At 32.1% G+C, this 25836-nt stretch overlaps 1 non-coding gene across 1 annotated transcript; it reads left to right on the forward strand.

Moving 5' to 3' along the window:
• Positions 1-23852: 23852 nt before the first annotated feature.
• Positions 23853-23959, forward strand: LOC121207856 (small nucleolar RNA R71). The gene has a single exon (XR_005902976.1). It is a non-coding gene; the product is annotated as a small nucleolar RNA R71 (small nucleolar RNA).
• The last annotated feature ends 1877 nt before the right edge of the window (positions 23960-25836 follow it).

Below are 25836 nucleotides of genomic sequence, written 5' to 3' on the forward strand. Positions count from 1 at the left end.
TATAGTTAAGTAACTGTCTGTATAGTTTACTCTTTAAATAGTTAATAAAAAACATAATCTATGTATAACACCTTCCGTAGTATTAAATGACTTATAGCGTTAATACACTTTTTGAGCCTAAATTTATCAATTGTTATTACATTTGGGTCTTAACATTTTTTGTTCAAGCTTCACCAATATTTTCTTAAAACCCTAAAGATTAGGTCCCATGTGAGGACAATTGTCAAGTTTAAGGACTGACTTGGACAAAAAAAATTTTTAAACCCCACTATGGGAGTAATTGCCAAGTTAAGGCCATAAATAGTGATTTGACCAATAATTTATGTTGTAGAAGTCTTACTAACCAAAGTTGGAATAATATTTGGTATGCTATCACTAGAGTTTTTTGTAACCTCCCCAACTCGGTCTAGATGTTAAGCCCGAAATAGGAAGATTACATTAGCCACCGAAATGGCCTAGCAAAGTTATCGAAACTTATAAAACGGTCATATTAAACACCTTTTTTATTATTTTATTATAGTAGAAAACTTAGTCTTTTTTCAGAAAAGTTCACGAGTTATCAAAAACCAATTTAGTTTAACTTTCCTATGTAACAATGACTACTTTTAAGAAAACTTAGTTAATTTTTCATTTACTTATTACTCACAATTTAATTATAATCTAGCAGCGAAAAAGTAATATTCGAGGTAGTTAGAATTTAATAAAAATCAAATTTTATGTATAAATAATTAAAAACCAAATTTCAACATCCTAGAATTAAATTAAGTGTCATGCATGCTATTTAAACTCAAAACCTAAGTCTTGCACCACTAATTGGAAAAAAAAAGCAATAAAGTCTCTTAATAACAAAAATATCAAATAAAAAATATAAATATTTAAATAAAAAAACCGAGTCGAGTCCCTCCAAATGCCATGGCCATATCCTAACCTAGTAGGTTATCTGTAGAGATAGAAATAAAAGGAGAGTGAGTTATGAAGCTCAGTGTGAGTTTCATGACAAGAAAATCAGTGCAAACGGTTAAGCATATTGGATCACGACACATAGACTAACTCATAATAGCAATTTCAGAATACTGATATTTCAGATCACTCAACAATACATATATATATCATCTCAGTATTGTATGCACATGCTTTATGAATGCAATACAATTTTCATTTAATAAAAAAATCCTACCCTACCACTACACATTATAATAAGAGTTCCCTAGAACTCGTTCATACCTACATACTGGGTTGTGGATAAACCACGGAAATTGTAGGTTAATATGCTAACAAATGGTTGTGAATGCGCAACTTATTTGCAAATGAAAGCTGCCAAAATGTGGGTGGATGAACCAACAATGTTGCAGGTTAATATGCGGCCAGATGGTTGTGAATGCACAATGTATTTGTAGATAAGAGCTGCTAGAAAATGGGTGGATGAACCACCAGTGTTGCAGGTTAATATACTGTCAGATGGTTGTGAATGAACAACGTATTTGTAGATAAGATCTGTCAAGAAAATCTGTGGATGTACCACCAGAGTTGCATATTATTAAACTGTCAAAATTTCCTCCCTTCAAAGAGTCCTACCCCATGTAATGCAATATGGTATGCTTATAACATATTAATATGGCAGCAATATTGGATATGCTTTTAACTTAATCAAATCAGTAGCAAAGACAAGTTTATCATAGGTTTGGTTTAACAGTATCATTGAGCATGCTAAACATACATTCATAAATATTGATGAAAATGGCATGTAATATTATCATGCGTATACAGTAATAATTTATTAGAAATACATATGCAAATGACATATATATTTTTCACATGTCATGCATATATAATAGTAATTTAGTTAATCAAAACATGGATTCAAACATTCTCCATATTGTAAAGGGCTCAATTGAATGAAATAAAACACTAAAAACAGTTCAGGAAATATCCAAAGACTGAATTGCACATAACTTAAATTTTTGGGCAAAACTGTAAAACAGAGGGCATGCGACCATATGTCTAGCTCGTGTAACAGACTATGGTTGTGTGGCAATTGCAAAAATTAACCTACAAGGGAGACAAAGCTGTGTGGTAGGCTGTGGGAGATTCAAACTGTTCTAGGGTTCAAAGGTACATGACTGTCTAACAAACTATGTGGTCCACCTGTGTGGCCCTTATCCTAGGCACGATTTGTCCCCATTCGCTTGTAAAAGAACACATACCTTTCACTAGAAGCCCGAACGACGTCCCTCACGATCAAATCTGATATGATGCACCTAAAACAGGTCCTTCAAACAATGGTTATACATGAGTTAACGTTGGTTATCAAGATTCAATCAAGATTAATGGAAGATTTTAGCAAGAATCGCAAAAGATCATAATCTAATACAAAGATTAACGTGGTTCGGTGTTATATGGAATATACAAGTTCTACAAATTGGATCGAATGTACTTATCGAACTTTTGATGAAAAGAAACGTATGCTATCAATGGTGAAATTGCCAACCGATAAGAAAAACGAGTTGAACGAGGATTGATTTGATTCGGTAAGCAAAAATGTTCAACAGCAAAAATGATGTAAAATTTTATGTAAAAAAGAGAAAAGAAAAGAAATAAGAGGAGAAATAAAAAAGATGGAAAGAAGTCTGGTTGGGATTTGAAAAGGGGAAAATCTAATTCAATTGGGAAAAGAAGGGTTAAATAGTTTAGGGTTTGGAAACCCTAGGGCGACAAGGGTAATTATCCCAAAGTTTTGGGTTGAAAATAAAAATAAAATGGATTTAGGATAGAATGGCTCAAACCTAGATCACCAAAGGGGAGAGACTCATGCTTAACCATTAGGTTGCTATCCATTTATTTTTAGTTTTTATTCCGAACAATATATGCTTTAATGTGGTTTTTTTCATGGTTTCCTAAAAATAAAATGAAAAGAAAATAAGGGGAGTGAAGCTTAAACCTAAGATCTCTAGGAAGGCACTAACTAGTTAACCATCAAGCCAATTCAATTTCTTGATTAATTATTTCAATTAACCCCCTAAATTTTGGGTTGTGACATTTTTAAACTCCACAAGGAGAGTCGGGGAGTTAGCAAGTGTCCTATAAGGGTATAATAAAATATAAAAAAATAGATACATGAAAAATTTTTAAAGCTTATTGTGGAATAAAAAAAATACATAACTGGTCTACCAAATACTAATCTTGATTGAAACAATAGTTAGAGCTCTTAGGTATCTTGGATGACATGTGTTCAAACATTATAATCTTTTAAAACATTTAATTTTATATTAGAAATAGTTTAGTACTTATTATTTCCTTTCTATACTCAATTGTAATATCTATCTATCAAAGTATAAAGTCTAAATTAACTAGTAAATGTGGTTAATCAAAATATCCTTTTAAAACATTTAAATTTAAATTACATACTAAACTCTTTGAAGCAACTTAGGAATTATTCTTTCCTCTCTTTTTATTCTATCCAATTGCAATATAAATATATTTTCCATAATTAAATTCATATAATTTATTTATAATATAATATAATTAGTTTTTAGCTCATGTGATAGTGTGTTTAATTTAAAATATATTTAATAACTTATAAATTTTTTAAATGAAGCTTTAAAAATTCTTAAAACAAATTTGAAAATTTTATCTAAATAAGTTTTAAGTGGAATATTTATTTAAATACAATACAATAGAAAATATATTTAATATGTATATACATTTAATTAACAAATAGTAGCATGGTTTTAACCTATTTTAAACTCATTTAAAGCATTTATGTGAACTTTTATAAAATTTGAAAAATATAAAGTTGTTTTAAAATATTCTAGTTAAACCTTTTAAAAATATTTTAACTTTTTAAAAAAAATTATGTTAATATTTTAAATTTAATTTAATATTAAAATTTTAAGCATATTTATTTTAAAATATTATACATGATTTTATTATATGTATGGAATCTGTAATATTGATTAAAAATAACATATATTTTTAAAAAATATTGATAAAAAATTATGAATTGTTGGTATTAATTTGGCTGAAAAAGTTAAAAATATATATATCCAATCAAAACAATTGTAAAATTCACTTGGGAAATTATTGTTACTCACTTCATGTTTTGTTATAATAAAATTGTTTCTCTATTTGGTTATCGTGCTGGGCCTTCTATATCTTTCGATTAAATTAATTCGGTCCACTTGAGTGTAATATATTTGATAAAACACAACATAAGTAGACTTGGATACTAAATCTCTCAAAAGACTTCCTTGAGGTGGTTTAATTAGCATGGAAATCTTATTATATCTTGATGATTAAAGAACTAATTTTTAGATATAAATATCATATTTATTCAAGGAAGTTTTTTAAGGATCTATCCCGGAGTTTATCTTGCTATTATAATAGTCTATAAATAGGTTTCATTCTCCCTTGGTAAATAATGACAGAGAGTTGAAATATTTCGCTTTCTTGAGTTTTTTTCATTATCAGCCTTTATTTCTTTCTTGTGCTGAAAGCAGTTTTTTTTAGTGTTTTTGTTGACAATTTTGTTTATTTTGTTATTTTTTATGGTTATTTTGTGGTAATCTTTTAGGCATTGTTTGGAGAGATTTATTGAATGTATTGTGAGGAATATTGAGCGAGTGATTTGTAACGATTGGGATGGTATTAAGGTTGCAACTATTCTTTTGTGAAAGTGTAGATTGCACTTAAACAGATAAGTGATATAGACCATTACTGAATAAAATCATTCATTGGGCAAAACTCTGTAAACATAACACTATTGTACCTTAATTGCGTTAACAAATATCTTATATTAATTTTCTATTCTGAAAAGATTTGGAATGAAACTAATTTTTAAGTGTAAACTGAACGACTTTAGAGTAAGCATGATGTAATTAGCCATTCTGATTTAAATTTGCATAAAGTAGTGATTCCTTTATACCGTCGCCGTAGGTAACCTCCTTTTTTACTTTTACTTGTACACTTCAACCAACCACCTCTACCGTTGGAAAGGGTATACAATACTTCCACCCTATAAATAAAAAATGAATAGAAAAAAACAATAATAATTGAACTAAATTATTATCATTTTCTGTATCGAGATGGTATAAGCCTCTGAGTATTTCTTTTCCCAAATTTGAAAAATAAAGGGTAAAATTATACCATAAGTCTTTATGTTCTTTATATTTTTATTTTTAAAAATTTAGTCTTTTTAAATTTAGTTATTAACACTATTTTTTTAAATCTGTTAATGTGACATTTTAAAGTAAAAAAAAAATATTCACTTATTAGTTATGTAATTAAAAAATGATTTTATAACAAATCTAGATTTGATAAAATAATTTTAACATTATTAATGATCAGACTTAAATTTTAAAATATAAAAAATAAAATCTTAAAAATAAAAAAAATACAAAAATATAAGAATTTATAACATATATTAAAAAAAATGCTCCAAATGTAAACTTTCGATCGCTGAAAAAAGGAAATAAGGTGCCATAGATATGGTAATGAACAGTCAGGTAAAGATGTTCATCATCCAGGCTAAGATATAACATTAATGTCAATCCAAAATTATTCAAGTTAAGATCCAACTTCAATTTAATGTATAGTATCAATATCACTTTAAATTTTTCCCAAATTCATATATATATATATATAATTTAGTTTTTTTTTATCTACACGATGCACAAGTTTACCATGTATATAAATTATTTAGAATATAATATATTTGTAATATTTTAAATATTATGAAAAAAAAGTTTATTAAGATATAAATAGTATTAAAAATATTTTTTAAAATATTATCTTAATGTATTAAAATATATTTTAAAATTTATACCGTTTGAAAAATAACATTTTTAGAAATTAAATCATAAAATTAAATAATAATCACTGTAGAATTAATTTATGTTAGTTGTTCCACACTTTTTTATAATTTAATATAAATGAATCATTACATTACAGTCTTGTATGTGAATAATTTGAAAGAATAAATATGTAAATATTAATAAATAATAATTATACTACAAATAAATTTGTGTATTAAAAAATAAACTAAAGTAAGGAAGTTATAGAAATTAAAACCAAAATCATAAGGTATAAGTTAAATCAAATAAATTTGCGTGTTGAATAATATATATGTAAAATAGTTTCCTATCAAACCACTGGTTGCATGAAGTAAATAACTTACTTGAATTGCTCCAACACTGAAGTGACCCAGATCAGCAAACATAGCCTCAGTTCCTATCATCAAATGTTCATACAATTTAGACGTAAAAGGGAAGGGATCAAAACAACAAAAAGATATAAAGTAAAAGCTGGAAGCACTCACCTGTAATGCAAAGTACTACTCCTCCAAGTGATATCCACCCGTTCTTACCGCGTCTTTTGAAGTAATCTACTATATACAAACGATTAAACGCACGTAATCTACTATATCCCCTTGCCAACCAAACTGGTCTGTTTCCACCGCGGCCCTCACATAATCTGATGACGTCACTAAACTAACTAAACTCACGATAAAGGCAAGCGCACCTATTGTATAGTAGTATAACTATGGTGAGTCTGGAATATCGTATCCACGAGGACTAAAAGTACTAGTAATTACTATTTTTTTATTACTAGCCTATAAATTAAAAGGGATGTTTTTAATCTAAATTCAACTAAACTAATTATTAAGAATGCGATAGAGAATAGAATGAGAAAATACTTGATTATAATCAAAGGAAAAGACAAAACCCAGGAAAGAATCCAACTAAAATTCACTTATTATTCTGAATCTAAATTAGACGATTTATTCATTTGTCTTGATCCGTAGAAATCCCTAAATTATGTTAATATATATTTCGAGAGTAAGAACAACTGACTCTAGGTTGATTAATTGAAATCTCTTTCTAATTAAAACCCTTATTGTCGCATTAACTCGATCTATAGATTCTCATATTAGATTTTACTCTAATCCGGTAGATTTATGTCGTCCTGTTTCTAGGATTGCATGTAACTCCACTCAATTATGCTAGATCTACTCTTAAACAGAAACTTTTGCTCCACTAAAATAAGCACATCATACTTAAATTAATATCCTGAAAATATTAAAGCAAGAAATAAGCGTACATAATTGAGAACAAGAACAAATATTTATCATATAATCCAGAAAATTAAATAATAAGATCCATTATAGGTTTCATCTTCCTTAGGTATCTAGGGAATTTAGTTCATACTTTTGGGAGGAAAACATTTCAAAATTAGGCAAACAACAAAACATAAAGAAACCCAAAAACTTCTAGAGAAATTGAATGGAGATCTTCAATCTTGAAGGAGATCTTGCTTTTGAGTTGATTCCAACGGCGTTCTTTGAGTAATTTCTTCGTTCTACTCTGCGTGCTCCTTTGGATCCTCTTCTAGGGTGTATTTATAAACTTTAGAATGCTTAGAAACCCTAAAAATTAGCTTTTTCACGTGTTTGGGAAACAATGAGCGATAGTGACACGGGCTAGCACATAAGCGTGTGGCTAGCCCGTGTGGCTCACACGGGCGTGTTCTCAGTCCGTGTGGGAATGCCCGGCCATGTGGTTCTTGAAAATAGCTCGCTTTGTCTGATTTTGGCCTGTTTTCCACTCCTTTTGCTCCCCTATGCTCTCTTGAGTATATAAATATGAAATTAAAGGATTAGGAGCATCAAATTCACTCAATTATATAACAAATCATCCAAAAACGCATCAAGAATGAGATTAAAACATGTTACTTTTATGGCTTATTAAATATCCCCACACTTAATCGTTTGCTTGTCCTTAAGCAAAATCCTGAACTCACAATTAAAACTAATCTTTCCCAACTCATAATTCTCATCGATAATGTTTTATCATGATTGACAAATAATCACACATTGATAATTCAACTAAAAGAGCACTAAAGGCACAAGCAACCTAAGTCGAACATTTTTAAAGCACGAAAACATAGGTATTTCCCTTTATCTAAGTAATTACCCTTAATTCAAAAATCGTCACGAATTGATATCCTCACTAAAGATTCACTCAAATCACTCAAAGTGTTTAAGGTTCAAAAATAAGCACTCAATAGTCAAACATGAAAAGTCATTACCATAGGCTTGCATGAAAATTGAATCTCCACCATTATAAAATGAGATGATACACAAATCAAAAGGTATTTAACAGGTTGTAATGGGGCTTGGGTTAAAAGTGTGGATAAAGGCTGAAAAAGAGGGTTAGAATCAAAATCAAATTGATAAATTGCCAAACTAGAAAAATAAACTAATGTTGAATAATTACATCAATTGAAAACTTATCAAGAATAACACGAGCTTCTTCTTAAAAAATGAAATTAACTGTTTAAGCTCAAATAACATAGAACTAGTAATAATCAACATATACTTATTTATTATTTTTTGTTCACTTTTGTTTTTAGAACAATGGATAATAAGAGATAATTTAACAATTGAAACAAAAGAACATAGTTAGGCAACTGACCAAATCAAATCTTGACAAAAAAAGGGAGTCAATAAAACAGGAACAATTCTCAACGAATCAAAAAAGAGTTATAGGTTAACATTAATGGGTAAATTAAGAAACGGTTTGTTAGGCTCAAAGGGGTTCACTAACCGTTAATTATGAAGATAGGCTTTTTATGGGATAAGTGGGTTAAAACCTAAGTGCCTTTATCATTTCAGTATATCAAATCAAAGGTATGATCTCGACATGCATAATCGAAGCAAGTTCTAGAATAACAAATCAATATTGACACACTCACAACCAATGATAAAATGAGCAAGAAAAGTGAATGCTCTAAAGGCTCAAAATCTCACAAAAAATTATGGTTTTGATATCAATCTTGCAAATCTCAAACTTCAAGGTAATACTTCAATTTAGGGAAACAACCTAACAAATTTTAATTCTGAAAATAGACTTATCATGCTTGATTCTCTCATGTCTTAAAGTTTAAACAATCAATGCACAATTACCTATCAATTTAATCTAAAGCACATCAACAGAAATTATAAATCAATAAGAATTCATTCTAATAGTAATATCAAAAAATTACTTGAACACAAAACATAATTCAGGGATTTCTAATAATCATATAAATAACCTCCCCATACTTAAGATGTACATTGTCCTCAACGTACATACAAAAAAATAGACACAGTATAAATAGAATATCATAAGAGAGGGAGAGAATTGAAACTGCCTTGAATATTGGATGAAATCCCCAAAATAGTGAAAAGCGGAATTGTATGTAAATGTAGATGTAATGAATGATTCTGAGCAACTGATAAGAAAATAAACACAATGCTGAAGAAGATTAAAGGGTTACTAACTCGATTAGAACAACCATAATAAAATATAGTTCAAAATAAAAAAGCAAAAGAAGCCTACGAAAATACATTAAACAAAAAAAATAGAAATAAAAATAAAACTAAAACTAAAACTAAAAATAAATTTAAAAGAAAATAAAATAAGTGGACTCAATGGTCCTCATCATCAGACACATTGGTGTCGTGAGTCGTCGGTGCTAGAGGGGAAATATAAAAATGTTGACATATCTGTTGAAATGTCGCGTCAATACTGTGAAACCTCTGATCGCAGTACTGATGGAAGCTAGTGAACTGCTCGGTGAGGTTTGCTAAAGTGGCAACAGAAGGAGCAGGTCGGTGACTCGAAGGTGGAGGCTGTGGTGGATCCTCGTGATAGGAAGGAACATTATCAGTGAAGTCCTCTGGTTCATTCTGAGCATCAGAATGAAACAATCGATACTGAGGGGGGTCCACTCCACGACTCCGCTTGATCATCCTCATGTGTATCATGCTCGAGATTCCCTGAGGGGACATCTGGCCTAATAGTGTGAGTGTAGAGGACTGCTCTGGTGTGTCTAAGAGACCGAAGTGTCGAGCGAAGCGAGTCACATAACGGCTAAGGCAATGAAGTACGCCAAGTTAAAGATATGCCCGGTGGCGATGCTCTATAAGAAATAGGCGTCATGAGTGCTAATGACTCCGGCGCTCTCTCTTCAACCTGTCAAAGTGTGAGTTAAAAGTGCGTGAATGTACCATATGATGGAGAGAGAGAAGTCACCTTTGAGCGGCTCGCGTCATATGGTGTCTGACTCTCTGTAAGCTTAGTCCAACAACGAGATGGAGCGTAATGGATGTGTCGATAAAGTCGAAGGAAGTTCTTGAAGCTCATAAAATCCTCTGTGTAAAGTCTCATAGTAGCGCCGAACTCGGGAACACTGAGCTGACGCACCAAACCACCAAGTCAGAATGTAATGGTGCCTGGCTCGTCATGAACCGTCATGACCTATTTTACAAGAAATGTCGCGCAAAACTCCAATTTAAGCTCCATATAGGTGGGCTCGACGATGGTGAAAAATCTATCCCATGGAGCTATGGTAATGAATGCGCGAATATTATCAGCGAGTCGGACCTGCTCCAATGCGGCCTAATCAATATAGTGGCCAAGGTCGAGTAGTTGTTCTTGGAGGAGCTGATATAATTCCTCCTAGGAGCCCGCTAAAAATCAGAGATAGGGGTGATGAGCCTCGACGGAAGCACTCGAGGAAGAAGTCGCACCATGGGTCTTTCGCTTTTTCGAAGCGGGGACGGTAGTCTTGGGCTTGCCACGAGTTTTTATCATGGTGTGCCTGCAATAAAGCAATAAAATAAATTAAATGAACGAATCTATATAATCAATGCAAGCTAATAAAAAATCTAAGTTAGCTCATCAAATGGACTAAGAAAGAAAGTAATTGTGCACAGATAAAACTAATCAACATAATGCTACTTCCAAACAAAGTTCTAATAATAATAAATAAGAAGACAAGAATAAAATCAACTAAACAAAAGTTATGCATGGTACTACTGAAGAGAAAAAATTAAAGAAAATCATCAAAGCAAATTGTAACACCCCTAGCCCGTATCCGTCGCCAGATTAGGGTTATGAGGTATTACCGGTCATACTATTATTCATACAAATGTTCATTATAAATTGCAATTCGAGATTCAGATCACATATATGCTTATAACTCAATCCAATATCAAATCTTAAAAAAAAAATTAACATGCACAACGTAGCATAAATAATGTATGACCCAAAATGTATATATATATAAGTTAAACATTTTATACATATACAAAACATGGAACACATCCATAACTTCATTATTGAATATTGACTTGTTTTATAAATGTCACGCGTATGCACAAATTTTACATTAATTAAAACAAATGTCATTATCTTCATTTTTATTTATTCATGTGGCATTACTTTATTAATTATTATGTTATTCATAGGTCATACATTAAGGCTATCTAATACACCCATTAAATATATATAAACATGTAAGTAGGTATAACTAAACATAACCGAATAAAACTATAAGGCAAGTCATAATTTCAATTTAATAAATCACCATTACATAAGAGACGTAATATATGTTATAGAGCTCAAACACATTTTACCATTTAGCACAAACCTGTTAAAGAACTCTAATGATAATTGTAGGTACCCAAATTTGCCCATGCCCATTAATACCCAACTAACCCATTACAGCCCAATAACCAAAACCCAAAATAAACCCAAAATTAAAAAAAACCCTAACAGCCCAATACCCAAACCATAGTCAAACAAAAATGCCAAACCCTAACCCCACTTGCACTGCCTGCAGCCGCTGTCCTAGCCTTGTCAACCACCTGCTCCACTGCTTGTCAGCCACCTGCCACCGCCACTTGCACCTGCAAGGATTTAAAGGAGAAGAGACAACAAACAATAAAAAAATCGTGTAAAGAAGGCTATAAAAAGCCTTCAAAAATCCATTGTAAAGGACTTCTTTTTTGGAATACAATTCGAAATAGATTCAAACAAACAAACAAGAAAAAAAAAAGATCAAAAACAGTGTGAAAAAGGTTCTTTTTTCATCTCTTTTTTTCTTTTACTTCTTTTTTTGAATCTCCTTTTAAATAAATATACATATATATAGTGTGTAAAAAGTAAAAAAGGGGGATTTACCTTCGATCTTGTTGAAAAGGGGGATTTTTGGCATTTTCGCCGCCGCATACGGCGGCACCGGCGCCGAGGAACGGTGGTCGACGCGACGGCTGACGATCGGGACTCTCGCCGGACTAAGGGCTACTGCAGAGAAAGAAATGAGAGGAGGGGTGCTTTTTTTTTAAGAAACAGAGAAAGAATGTAATTTTAAAAAAAAATCTAATTTAAATAGCTACTCAAAACGACGCTGTTTTGGTTGGCGTCCATAAGCCCCAAAACAACGTTGTTTCACCTAGGACCCGTGCCTTGAGCCGACCCGCTCCAGGGATCGGCGTGTTTTTTGTTTCTGGGTTATTTACGTGCGCAGTCCTTTCATTTTTTTGACTTTGCAATTAAGTTTTGATTCCTTTTAAATTCGCCCCGAATTTGTGCTTAGATTTCAATCGGGTCCTATTTGATGCTGAGCATTTTGGAGAGAGGGTCTATTGCCCGATTTGGCCCCTCTTCGTTGTTTGCGGGTTCGATTTGGTCATTTTCGTCTTTATTTATTTTTAAATTGGCCCCGATCTATTACTTTAAGTTCAATTTAGTCCTTTTTTCATTATTTTGCTGTTTTATTCTCAAATTAATTATTTTCATTATTGTTTTCTATTATTATATTTATTATTATTATTATCACTGTTATTTCTATTATCCTTATTGACATAGTTTTTTATTTTATTATTTTTATTATTTTCTATTATTGTCATTACTATCATATATTATTATTATTATATTATTTCTATTTACATGTTATCATTTCTTTTTCTTTTTATTACGTTCTTATTATTACTATTATTATAATTTTTATTTTATTATTATTAACATTAGTATTATTATTTATCTTTATTATCATTATTGTTCTTATAATTATTATAACTATTATTCCTACTATTATTTAACATGCTATAATTATTATTATCATTATTACTATGGTATTATTACTATTAGTATATTTTCATCTATATTTATTTTATCTAATTTATTTTCCTATATTTTTATTATTATTATATTTTAAAGTATTATATCTCTATTTATATTTATGTACCAATCTCATTATTTTACTATCACTATTTTTTATTATCATTACCTCTAACACTATTACTATTATTTTTAACTATATTATTATTATTATTATTATTATTATTATTATTTTCAATATTATTATTATTTAGTTATATTACTATTATTGTTATATTATTTTTATTATTACTGTTATTATTATTACTACAACCATTATTACTATGATTATATTTTCTTTTTATACTTATTTGCCTATTATTATTACATTATTATATCATTAATTTTATATTGTTATTATTATAATAGTTATTATTATTACTTTTATTGTTATGTTGTTTTTTTCCCTCTGTTTTATTACTATTATTATTATTATTATCATTATTACTATTATTTTTATTTTTATTTTTATTACTATTATCTTTTTATTATTACTACTACTATTATTCTTTATTAACACATTATCATCATTTTTACTATATTATTATTCCCTTTTTTTACATGTTTTTATTATTATTGTTATTAACATATATTATTATTAATGTATTGCTGTTCTCTATTACTATTATTATTAATATATCATTGTTATTAAGGTATTATTTTCATTATTCCGGTATCATTATAATTATTCTTTGTTGTATTATTATTATTCTTATTATCATTTTTTTTGTTTGTTTTATTTAATCTTTTTTATTATTCTCACATTTATTTGCTTAGCTTTTTATTATTTGTTAGTCGAGTTCTTTTTATCTTATCAAATAATTTTGTTTATTCACTTATTGTTTTTATTTAACCCATTATTTATTTTATTGATTATTTTGCACTTGTCATCGTTTTTTACGTTATTACGTTTATTACGTTCTTTGTTGCACATATTAGTATTATAATTTGTTCTCTCATTTGGCCATAAAATCATAATTCATTAGTCTTTCACTCGATAAAACAATTGTGCTTTCTAAAATAAAGTAATATTCCATGCTTGGAAATTCGAGAAAACGCGCCCTAATTTACTGGGTTTCGATTTTTCTCGTTTAACCTAAATAGCGGCATATTCTTTTAAATTGCAATACGAGTTTTGAAATAAATGCTTACTCTTGAACATACGAGGTGTTGTGTCCTAACTTGCTGAATATGACATCTTGTTATCTCGAGATAAGAGCTTTTGCAAATAAAGGCAATATTCGGTATTAAGAAATTCGAGAAAATGTGCCCTAACTTACTGGGTTTCGACTTTTCTCGTTTACCCTAAATAACCGAACATCCTTTTTTAAAAAAAGTTAAAATACATGAATTTTAAAAAAAGGCAAGCTCATTCTCAAAGTTCGAGATGCCGTGTCCTAACTTACTGGGCGTGACATTTTATTACTTCGAGATGAGAAGGTCCTTAACATCCGTTTTAATTTATTCGATCATTTTTAAATCAGCATTAATACAAAGAGGGATCGTATTTTAAATTCTTTTAAGTTTTCAAATCTTCGACACTAAGATACTAATTAATCAACTAGGTACCAATTTTGGGCGTATCGAGGGTGCTAATCCTTCCTCATGCGTAACCGACTCCCGAACCTGTTTTCTGGATTTGCGTGGACCAAAATCGTTGTTTAAATAAATCAAACCATTTATTAAAAACAACCACTTTTATGAGGTGACCCGATCACACCTCATCAAAAAAGATTGGTGGCGACTCCTCTATTTGTTTTCATTTTCAAAATCTAAGTCGATTTCCGTTTTTCAAAAAAATGGTTTCGACAATAATTTAATATCACATCATCCAAAATTCATTTTATTATCAAGCTGCCACTAAATCACAATAACAACCTTTGCATACACTTCTATGTAAACTAAAAGAATTCATAGTACATAATTTAAATAAAAATCACATATGCATCATTAGTGCTATATAACATGGTCGTACCTACTATCAATACATATATATATAACTAATGCTCTTTTATTCAAAATTTTAAGGCCACACTTAACTTATGCGTACATATCAAATAATTAACCAAAACAATTTTAAAATGTATTTAATACTTGTTACCTTTTATCACCGAATGGTAATACTTAAATCTAAGCTCACTAAGTATTATATCTATGCATATACAAGCCTAAGCCAAAGCATATAAAGCAAATTCTCATATGAACACTTCATCTAAACTTAATCACATCCAAACTAATTTAACATGCTTATGACCGATTTTACCATGTCACTTACTAAGTCATAAACCAACCTTAATATACAATCACATAGCACCATTTATAAATGCTCATAGCATACGGCATCTTGACCCAAAATAGACTTAAACCATAACTAAAACGAAACCAAAATCAAGCAAAGTAGTTAATCCATTTTCGTATGGCTAATATACAAACATTTTCAAAACAATTAATCCCCAAAGCCAGTTTATATATGCCATAAATTAAGTTTAGCTTATAAGGTACCAAAACAGTAGATAGTGTGATGAACTTAGCTGACAGTCCCGAGCTCGTAGCTTGACTCCAAAATCTATAAAACAGAGTAACATAACACACAGAGTAAGCTATCATAGCTTAGTAAGCCATAAGCAAATAAACAATCTAGTGATATAACCAACTCATTTTAAACTTAACCGAATTATACTAGTATAAGTATGCTTAGTCTCAACCTACCAATTTCATACATGATATTTTTGTTTTTATACAAAATTCCCACTTTGGCTGAATGCCTATATAACCAATATGAGTAATTCACATTTCACTTACAAAGCCAATAAATCATTAGACAATCAAATATACTTATACTCATAAACACCAACTCAAGCATCTTAATATATCATCATGTACACATTACCTAAATAGCCGAATACACATTGTTACATCAATAAACATATCTCATATCATTTCGAAGACAATCACAATATATATCTTATCAAGATCGATTACACTTTTATAATTACACATTCCATATTTACCTCATAAGTCATTTGTATCAAACATTAAATACTTACTTACCTTACCTTGAATAGGTAACAAGTTAATCCATACCTGGCATATAGCTCATTTTACACATTCAATCATAGCTTATCTTTGCACGATGAACCATTCAGAATCAGATAGGACACTCGGATAATCACATAAATCGTACAATGCCAACGTCCTAGACGTGGTCTTACATGTAGCCACATATCGATGCCACTGTCCCAGACAGGGTCTTACTCGTACACACATATCGGAATCACATATCGATGCTATGGTCTTACTCGCACATATATATCGAAATCCTATGTCATGACATATGTATCCTAATTATTCTTAAGGTTCATAAGGGGCTTTCGGACATCGTAACTCGGTCGAAATGATTTCATGAACATAGTTACCATGCTTACACATTCGGCATTAGTACATATTAATTCATATATTTCATATCAGCATATATTCTTTACATTAGATTAAAATTAAGTACGTCTATTTACTTATAAACTTACCTTGGACGTTATAAACAGAACAGGGCAGCTAGTCGACGACTTTCGTTTCCCCCGATCCAAATCCAATTTCTTTGGTTCTTGATCTAAACATATTCAAGTTAAGCTCATTCAAACATATTTCCATTCAATTTAGTCCAAAAACACATAAATGGGCAAATTACCATTTCACCCCTGACATTTACAATTTTTACAATTTAGTCCATATTGCACAAAACACAAAATACACAAAATTTCCCTATACTCATGTTGGGCCAAATTTTGCCCATGCTTATACAAGTCCATATATTTCATTTATTTCACATTTTAGTCCCTCAAATTATTATTTTTGCAATTTAGTCCTAATTACTCAAAATCATCAAAAACTCCAATACAAAACATGTTAATCTAAAACATATCTTTCATTTTTCATCATCAAACAACAAAAATCATAAGCTCTCATCAATGACATAACTCAAAATATTCATCAAAATAAAAAATTCAAGCATGGGTTTTGTAATACTCGAAGCAACGATCTCAAAAATGTAAAAATGATCAAAAACCGAGCTGAACACTTACCTTGATTGAGCTTAGAACAAACCGAACCCTAGCTTGGTTTCTTTCTTTTTTCTTGTTTTAACTTTCGGCAATGAAGAACAAATGAAACTAAATAATTTTGATAACTTTGTTATTAACTAATATATGTTTATTAACTAAATTACTTAAATAACCTTAATGAAATAATATCAAAACTATATAATATGTCCTTTACCGTCCACTTATTATGTCAATGGGCTATTCATAACTTAAGCACTTCCAGTCAATAAGCCAATAACAATTCGACCCTTTATGCTTTTAACTACCAAACTTTCAATTTACGCGATTAAGTCATTTTTCTTAATCAGATACCTAAACGACAAAATTAAATGACGAAAATTTCACAGATATAAATTCACACAAAACAAACACAGAATATAATTTTTAAATATTTTTCTAACTCGAATTCGTGGTCTCGAAACCACCATTCTAATTAGGGTCTAAATCGGGCTGTTACACAAATAGTAAGTATGCCCAGAATTCAAGAATAATCATAACATCAATAAGTAAGAAACCAAATAACAAGAATGAATAAAGCAATCAGGAAAACCAAAAATAAAAATATAATAAAGAAGTAGATAAAGAATTAATAATAATAATCAAAATAATAATGAGAATAAATATAATAATAATAAAAATACTAAAGCAAAAAGAACAAGGATGGACCGATGGTGGTAGGGATGGAGGCCAAAGTTGACAAGGGAGCGATCGAGGCGCGGTGGTGGGTCAGGCGTGTCGTGCGCGCGAGGGAAAACGTGGTGGTGCTGGGGGGTTGAGGCGTTAGTGGGTCGGTTGTAGGGTTGTTTGGGTGTGATAGTGGAAAGGAGGGGAGGGAAATGGATAGGGGTGAGGGGCTATTTGGGGATTGGAATAGTGCGTCAGGATGGAGAGACGAGGGAGAGGAGAGGGGAAAAGAAAGGCCGATGCGGATGGAGGGTGTTGGGTTGGTGTTGTGACTTGGTCGGGGATGGAGTTGTGATTAGGCATGTAATTTAGGGCTAGGGAGTAGGTGTAAGGGATGAGAGGAAGGAAAGTGGCAGTGACCAGATTTTCAAGGACGAGGGGCGATCGCCAGTGGCCGGATTATGAGGGGAAGGGGAGACCGGCGACTTGAGTTAAAGAGAAGAAGAAGAAGACAAAAGTAAAAGTAAAAAATTAGGGCTAGGGATTTTAAAGGGGACACAGTCGTGTGAGGCCCGTGTTGGGCCACGCGGCCGTGTCACATGCCCATGCGGTCTCCTGTTCAGCCCTTGTACGATTAATGAAATAAGCCCAATCTTTACACAGCTTTGGACACGCCCGTGTGTCCAGGCCGTGTGGTCCACACGGCTGTGTCGCACGGTCATGTGCAATTTTCTTCACTTCTCCCACGCTTGTGTGACCTCTCACACGCTCGTGTGACTTCTCACACGGTCATGTGTCTTGCCCGTGTAACTCTCTGACTTGTTTTAAATTTGAAAATTAAGCTCCAGATTTTACACAGTCTAGGACACGCCCATGTGTCTAGGCTGTGCGGTCCACACGGTCGTGTCACACGCCTGTGTAGACTATTTTAAGCCGTGTCTTTATCGATGTTTGGTAAAATTAAGTCTCAGGCGTCACACGGCCAAGGACACGCACGTGTGTCTAGGCTATGTGGGTTACACGGCCGTGTAGCATGTCCGTGTAACTCACTGTCGATTTTTTTCACATTTTAAAGCTAAGTCATAGGATCCACACGGCCAAGGACATGCTCGTGTGTCCAGGCCGTGTGGTTTGAAAAACACACTTTTTAAAATTAAATTAATTTTAAAAATATCATGAGATAGAATTAAGAAATTAGCAATGTTAACACTCGAGTTGCCTCCCGAGAAGCATTTATTTAAAGTATAAGCTCGACTTACCTCGTATTCGCATTGTCACGGTGGTTCACGGAGTTGAAACTCCTCTTTTTCACTGTCAATTCTATTATTAAAATAAGGTTTGAGTCGAGTGATATTTACCATAAAAGTGTCGAATTTAGAATGATTTACCTCAACTGTACCTTATGGAAAGACATTGAGTACCATAAAAGGACTTGCTCTGTTCGCATTAAGCTCTGAAGTGGTAATTCGAGGGTCCATTTCATCTAACAGTACCTGGTCCCTAACCTTTAAGTGGTTCTTTCCATCCATATGCTCGTCATGGTGCTGCTTGGGCTCTGCATCGTGTATTCTCAGTTTCTCCCTGACATGTGTTCGCCATTCATCTAGTTTATCGATCTGCAGCCTTCATTCTTCATGAGTCGATATGCTATTGTCATATAAGTTGGATCGTGGCTCTATCACGTTTTTTCGAGGTGTTTCCTACATAGAATGTTGGGCCACAGTGTTACTTTTATTAACAGAACTTGTATTAACACTCCTAACCCATATTCGTCGTCGAAATAGGGTTACGAGGCATTACCGATCAATACACATCATTCACATACATAACCTATTCATTTATGCATTCATATATAAAACTCATTCAAATAATTCACATTGTCTTTTATAAGGCTCTATGAGACCTTAAAATATGCTTAGAAGAGGTTCGGGACTAAATTGGTAACATTTGCAAACTTTGGGAGACTTAGAAAATTTTCTTTGATTTAAGGATCACACGCCTGTGTGAACAGGCCGTGTGCCACATCCGTGTCAAAGGCCGTGAGCCTCACACGGCCACCAGACATGCCTGTGCCACAAGCCGTGTGAAAACAGGACATACATACTGACTTGTACCACACGGCCGAAGACAGGTCCGTGTGCCATGGCTGTGGAAAAACTAGAGAGGTTATTGACTTGGGTCACACAGCCAACCACACACCCATATGCCAGCCCATGTACTATACACGACCAGTAGACACACCCATGTGTCTAGGTCGTGTCAAACCTATAGGGTATACTGCTTTAATTTGAAAGGGTACCCCAGAAGACACACGGCCGTATAGCATGACCGTGTGTCGTACACAGCTGAGACACACGCCCGTGTCTCTGCCCGTGTGGACAAAAATAGGCCATTTGTAAAGCCAATTTGCCACCCTTTTCTCATGCTCACCTAGCCATCAAAATGGTATCATTTTAACACATAAATAGGCAACCGAAAACATGCCAATTCATACACATATCATGTCATCTATTCACAACCATTTCAACCACTCAATTCCATATTCAAACAGACCAAATCATTATGCCAAAATCATCACAACTTACCTAATTTCCAATTGCATTAAATCAACTTATCTTCTATTTCAAGTCACATAACACACTATATCATCATCTCAAATCAAACCACAATATACCAACTTCCAAACATTAGTACAACAATTAATAACCAATCAAAAGAACAACCATTTAGCTATATCAATAACTATGGCAAACATACTAAAATAAGCCAACATATAAGGCATTATATACATTACCTACCTATCACTTATCAAACACAATCCAAGCCAACTTAAATAGCCATACATATCAACATTTACAAGTCAAATCTCATGGCAAATATTATGACTCAAAACATACCAAATGACACTAGCCTATACATGTCATATACCATATATACAAAGCTCTAAAAGTACCAATGAGATGATTGATAGTGTAGTGATGTTTCTTAATGATCTCCGAGTCTGAGCTGGCTTAGATAATCTATAAAATATGGAAAAAACACACAAAGTAAGCTTTAAAAGCTTAGTAAGCCATATACAAATAAAGTCATCACATGAATATTTGCATATCAATTCAATATGCAAAACATATCTAATCACATTCAAATTTACAAACCTTTCTCATTGAACATAAATTCAATGTCTTAATCAAGTTCATCATTTACTTCACTTTTCAATACTCACAAGAATCTTGTACATACCTTAGTCATTTAACTCATTCATACATTCTTTCTCTACTTATCTTTGCCCGTTGAACGTTTCGAAATTGTTAAGGATACTCAAAAATCACATAAGCTCGTACAAAGTCATATCTCAAATATGGTCTTACATGTTATCGCATATCGATGCCACTGTCCTAGATAGAGTCTTACACGAAATCAATTAACAATGCCAATGTCCCAGACATGGTCTTACATGTAATTATATATCAGTAACCTAATGTCATGACATTCGTATCCTATACTATTCCTAAGGTTCGTCGGGACTTTTAGATATCATAACTTCGTCAATTCTTGCTCGTAAATGCTCGTTCAACATTTATAACATTTCCATGACAATAGAGGGACTAGATCGGCTATTCGATAACTTTGGATTTCCCCCGATCTAAATCTAATTTCTTTTGTTCTTGATCTATATACATTCAAAATTAACTCTTTTATTCATCAACATATTCAATTTAGTCACAAACACATATTTGGGAATTTTTTCACATTAGCCCCTAGAGTTTCACATTTTTACAATTTAGTCTTTATTTCACAAATACACAAAAATCACAAAATTCAATATGGCCCATGCTTAGCCAAATTCTATATAGCTTCATAACAGCCCATATTTTCATTTATTTCACACTTTTAACCCCTCAATTTACACTTTTCTCAATTTAATCCCTAATTGACATTTTTATCAAAAGTCACTTTACAAAATATGTATATCAAACACCAAGCTTGCATAATTCATCATCAAACATCATAAAACTCATGGATTCATCAATGGAATTTTTCAAAATCACTAACAAACTCAAAAATTAAGGTACGAGCTAGCTAGTACTCAAAGCAACGATCACAAAAACGCAGAAATCATTAAAAACCGATCAAAAATCATATCTTAATCAAGGATTAAAGGTGCCGAAAGTTCAAGCCCTAAATGTTCTTCTTCTTCTTTGATATTTCGGTTGATGAATGCATGAAATGATGAACATTTTGTTTTGTTTTAATTAAAACATATATTAATTACTAATTTACAATTTTGACCTTGATTTAAAACATTAATAAACATAAAATTTATGCCCATTTATGTCCATTCCCACTATAAATGGTCTATTTAAAACATAAAGACCTCACATTTAATAAGCCATAGCAAATAGACACATTTATCATATAGAATGCAACTTTTGCATTTTACGCGATTAAGTCATGTTCACAAATTAACCACTTAAACGCTAAAATTAGCTCACGAAATTTTCACACATATATATTCACATGCTGTAAACACAAAAAATAATATTAAAATAATTTTACAACCTCAGATTTGTGGTTCTGAAACCACTGTTCTAATTTAGTTAAAACTAGACTATTATATTGTATAATCATCTCGATCACTAGATATCTTAGTAGAATCACGAGCTTGGAGTTTAATCGTGTCATCACCTACACGAAGTATCAATTCACATGTACCAACATCAATGATGGTTCTACAGTTGCTAAAGAGGCCAGACCTAGAATTAAGGGTACGTCACTATCCTTATCCATGTCCAGAACAACAAAATCAACTGAGAATATGAATTTATCAATTTTAACAAATACTTCTTCAACAATACCCCTAGGAAATCTAATGGTTCTGTCTTCCAATTGAATGCTCATCTTAGTTTGTTTATGTTTCCCAAGACCTAGTTGTTTAAACATTTTATAAGGCATGACATTAATACTTGCCCCTAAATCAGCTAAAGCATTATTAACACTTAAACTGCCAATTAAACAATAAATAGTAAAACTCCCTAGATATTTCAATTTGTTGGGTAGTTTATTCTGTAAGATAGCTGAGCAAATTGCGTTTAGCTCCACATGTGACGAATCACCCAACTTTCGTTTGTTTGCCAAAAGCTCCTTTAAACATTTTACTGAATTGGGCATCTGCGAAAGAGTTTCAATAAACAACAAGTTAATATGTAATTTTTTAAGAAGTTTAAGAAATTTACCAACTTGTTCATTTGTGTGGTATTTTTTTGTCGCATCTGGATATGGCACACAAGATTTATATTCTTTGTCTACCAATTTTTCTTCACTGTCGCTTACCTAAACCTTACCTTGACTTACTGCACTTTCTTGCCTTAGTTCTGGTTCAGGTTCAATGAACCATTCTTCATCTCGAACCATAATTCTATGAAGCTACTCTCTTGGGTTAGTTTCAGTGTTGCTGGGTAATCTACGTTGTTGTCTTTCTGAAATCAGCTTAGCAAGCTGACCAATTTGATTCTCGAGCCTTTGAATTGATGCTTGTTGATTTTTTAGTGCGGTTTTGGTGTTTTGGAAACGGGTTTCTGTCATCAAAATAAACTTCGTCAGCATCTCCTCAAGGTTCGGCTTCTTTTTTTACTGGTAAGGTTGTTGTTGAAAGCTAGGAGGGGGTTGTGGTCTCTGATTTCCTTGACCATCCCAAGAGAAATTGGGATGGTTCCTCCAACATGCATTATAAGTGTTACTATAGGGATTATTCTGAGGTCTAGAATTATTACCTATATAGTTAATTTGTTCGTTCTCTATGCTAAGGCTGTAGGATAGACATTCTAGATTGTTTATCCCTCTTCCATTCGTATCGCATTGCATCACCAGATGTACCTGCTTAGAACCATATAAACCATCAATTTTCTTATTTAAAAATTGTACCTGGTTTGATAACATGGTGACTGTATCTAGGTTGAAAACACCGACTGCTTTCATCGGCTTCGTTCTCATGATTTGCCATTGATAATTATTCAGTGACATTTCTTCTATAAAATCATAAGCCGTTTCATGTGTTTTGTTATTCAAAGTCCCATCAACAGCTGGGTAGATTAACTGCCTAATTAAGGGGTTCAAACCATTGTAGAAGGTTTGAACTTGTAACCATAAAGGGAACCTATGGTGAGGGAACCTTCTCAATAAGTCCCTATATCTCTCACATGCATCATATAGAGTTTCTAAATCCATTTGCACGAAGGAAGAGATATCATTCCTCAGCTTAGTCGTCTTAGCCGGCGAGAAATACTTTAGTAAAAAACTTTCGGTATTTGCTCCCATGTAGTGATAGAACATTGTAGTAGGGAGTTCAACCACTGTTTAGCATTATTTCTTAATGAGAATGGAAACAACGTAGCCGAATGGCATCGTCAGAAATTCCATTTATTTTAAAAGTGCCGCAGAATTCCAAAAAGTTAGCCAAATGAGTGTTTGGATCATCATATTGCAAACCATCGAACTGAAAAAATTGTCGGATCATCTGAATGGTGTTCGACTTCAGTTTGAAGTTATTCGCAGCAATTACAAGTCTCACAATACTCGATTCAGCTCTAGTTAAATTGGGCTTGGCATAATCGTACATGGTACGAGAAGCAGGATTTGCGGCAACCATAGGAGGTAGCTGATTATTCTGATTTCAGCCATCTCCTCGATAATATTAATGATATCCTCTTGCTTTTCCACTGTACTTTATCGATTTTGTCTCGCTTCTCTATGGTTTCTACGAGCTGTACTTTTGATCTCACTATCGAATACTAAAGGTCCTGATGGGTTTCTTCTAGTCATATACTAAAGGAACATGTCAAAAGCAAACAAAAGAAAAATTAGAAAAACAAAAATTAAACTAAAAACAAGAACAAAATGCAATGAAAGTAAAAATGGCTAAATTAATTAAAATTTAATGTTCCTAATATCTTAGTCCCCGACAACGACGCCAAAAACTTGATGACGTCACTAAACTAACTAAACTTATGACAAAGGCAAGCGCACCTATCGTGTAGTAATATAGCTATGGTAAGTCGGGAATATTGTATCCATGATGACTAAAAGTACTAGTAATTACTATCTTTTTATTATCTAGCCTATAAATTAAAGGGGATATTTTAATCTAAATTTAACTAAACTAATTATTAAGAACGCGACAGAGAATAGAATGAGAACGTACTTGATTATAATCAAAGGAAAAGACAATACCCAGGAAAGAATCTACCTAGACTTCACTTATTATTCTGAATATGAATTAAACGATTTGCTCACTTGTCTTAATTCGTAGAAATCCCCAAATTATATTAATATCTCTTTTGAGAGTAAGAACAATTGACTCTAAGTTGATTAATTAAAATCTCTTTCTAATTAAAACCCCTATTGTCGCAGTAACTCAATCTATAGATTCCCCTATTAGATTTGACTCTAATTGATAGATTTATGTTGTCCTATTTCTAGGATTGTATGTAACTCCACTCAATTATGCCATATCTACTCTTAAACAGAAACTTTTGCTCTACTGAAGTAAGCACATCACACTTAAATTAATATTCGGAAAATATTAAAGCAAGAAATAAGCGTACATAATTGAGAACAAGAACAAATATTTATCATATAATCTAGAAAATTAAATAATAAGATCCATCATAGGTTTCATATTCTTTAGGTGTATAGGGAATTTAGTTCATACTTTGCGAGGAAAACATCTCAAATTTAGGAAAACAACAAAACATAAAGAAACCCAAAAACTTCTAGAGAAATTGAATGGAGATCTTCAATCTTGAAGGAGATCCTACTTATGAGTTGATTCTAATGGCGTTCTTCGAGTATTTTCTTCGTTCTACTTTGCGTGCTCTTTTAGATCCTCTTCTAGTGTGTATTTATAGACTTTAGAATGCTCAAAAACCCTAAAAATTAGATTTTTCTGAGTGTTTGTGAAACAGAGAGCGATATCGACATGGGCTGGCACATGGGCGTGTGGCCAACCCGTGTGAACTCAGCCCGTGTGGGAATGTCCAGGCTATGTGGTTCCTGAAAATAGCTTATTTTGTTCGATTTTGGCCCATTTTCCACTCATTTTGCTCCCTTATGCTCTCCTAAGTATATAAACATGAAAT

This window comes from Gossypium hirsutum, chromosome A01, assembly GCF_007990345.1.
Source record: "Gossypium hirsutum isolate 1008001.06 chromosome A01, Gossypium_hirsutum_v2.1, whole genome shotgun sequence".
Classification (NCBI taxonomy): Eukaryota; Viridiplantae; Streptophyta; class Magnoliopsida; order Malvales; family Malvaceae; genus Gossypium; species Gossypium hirsutum.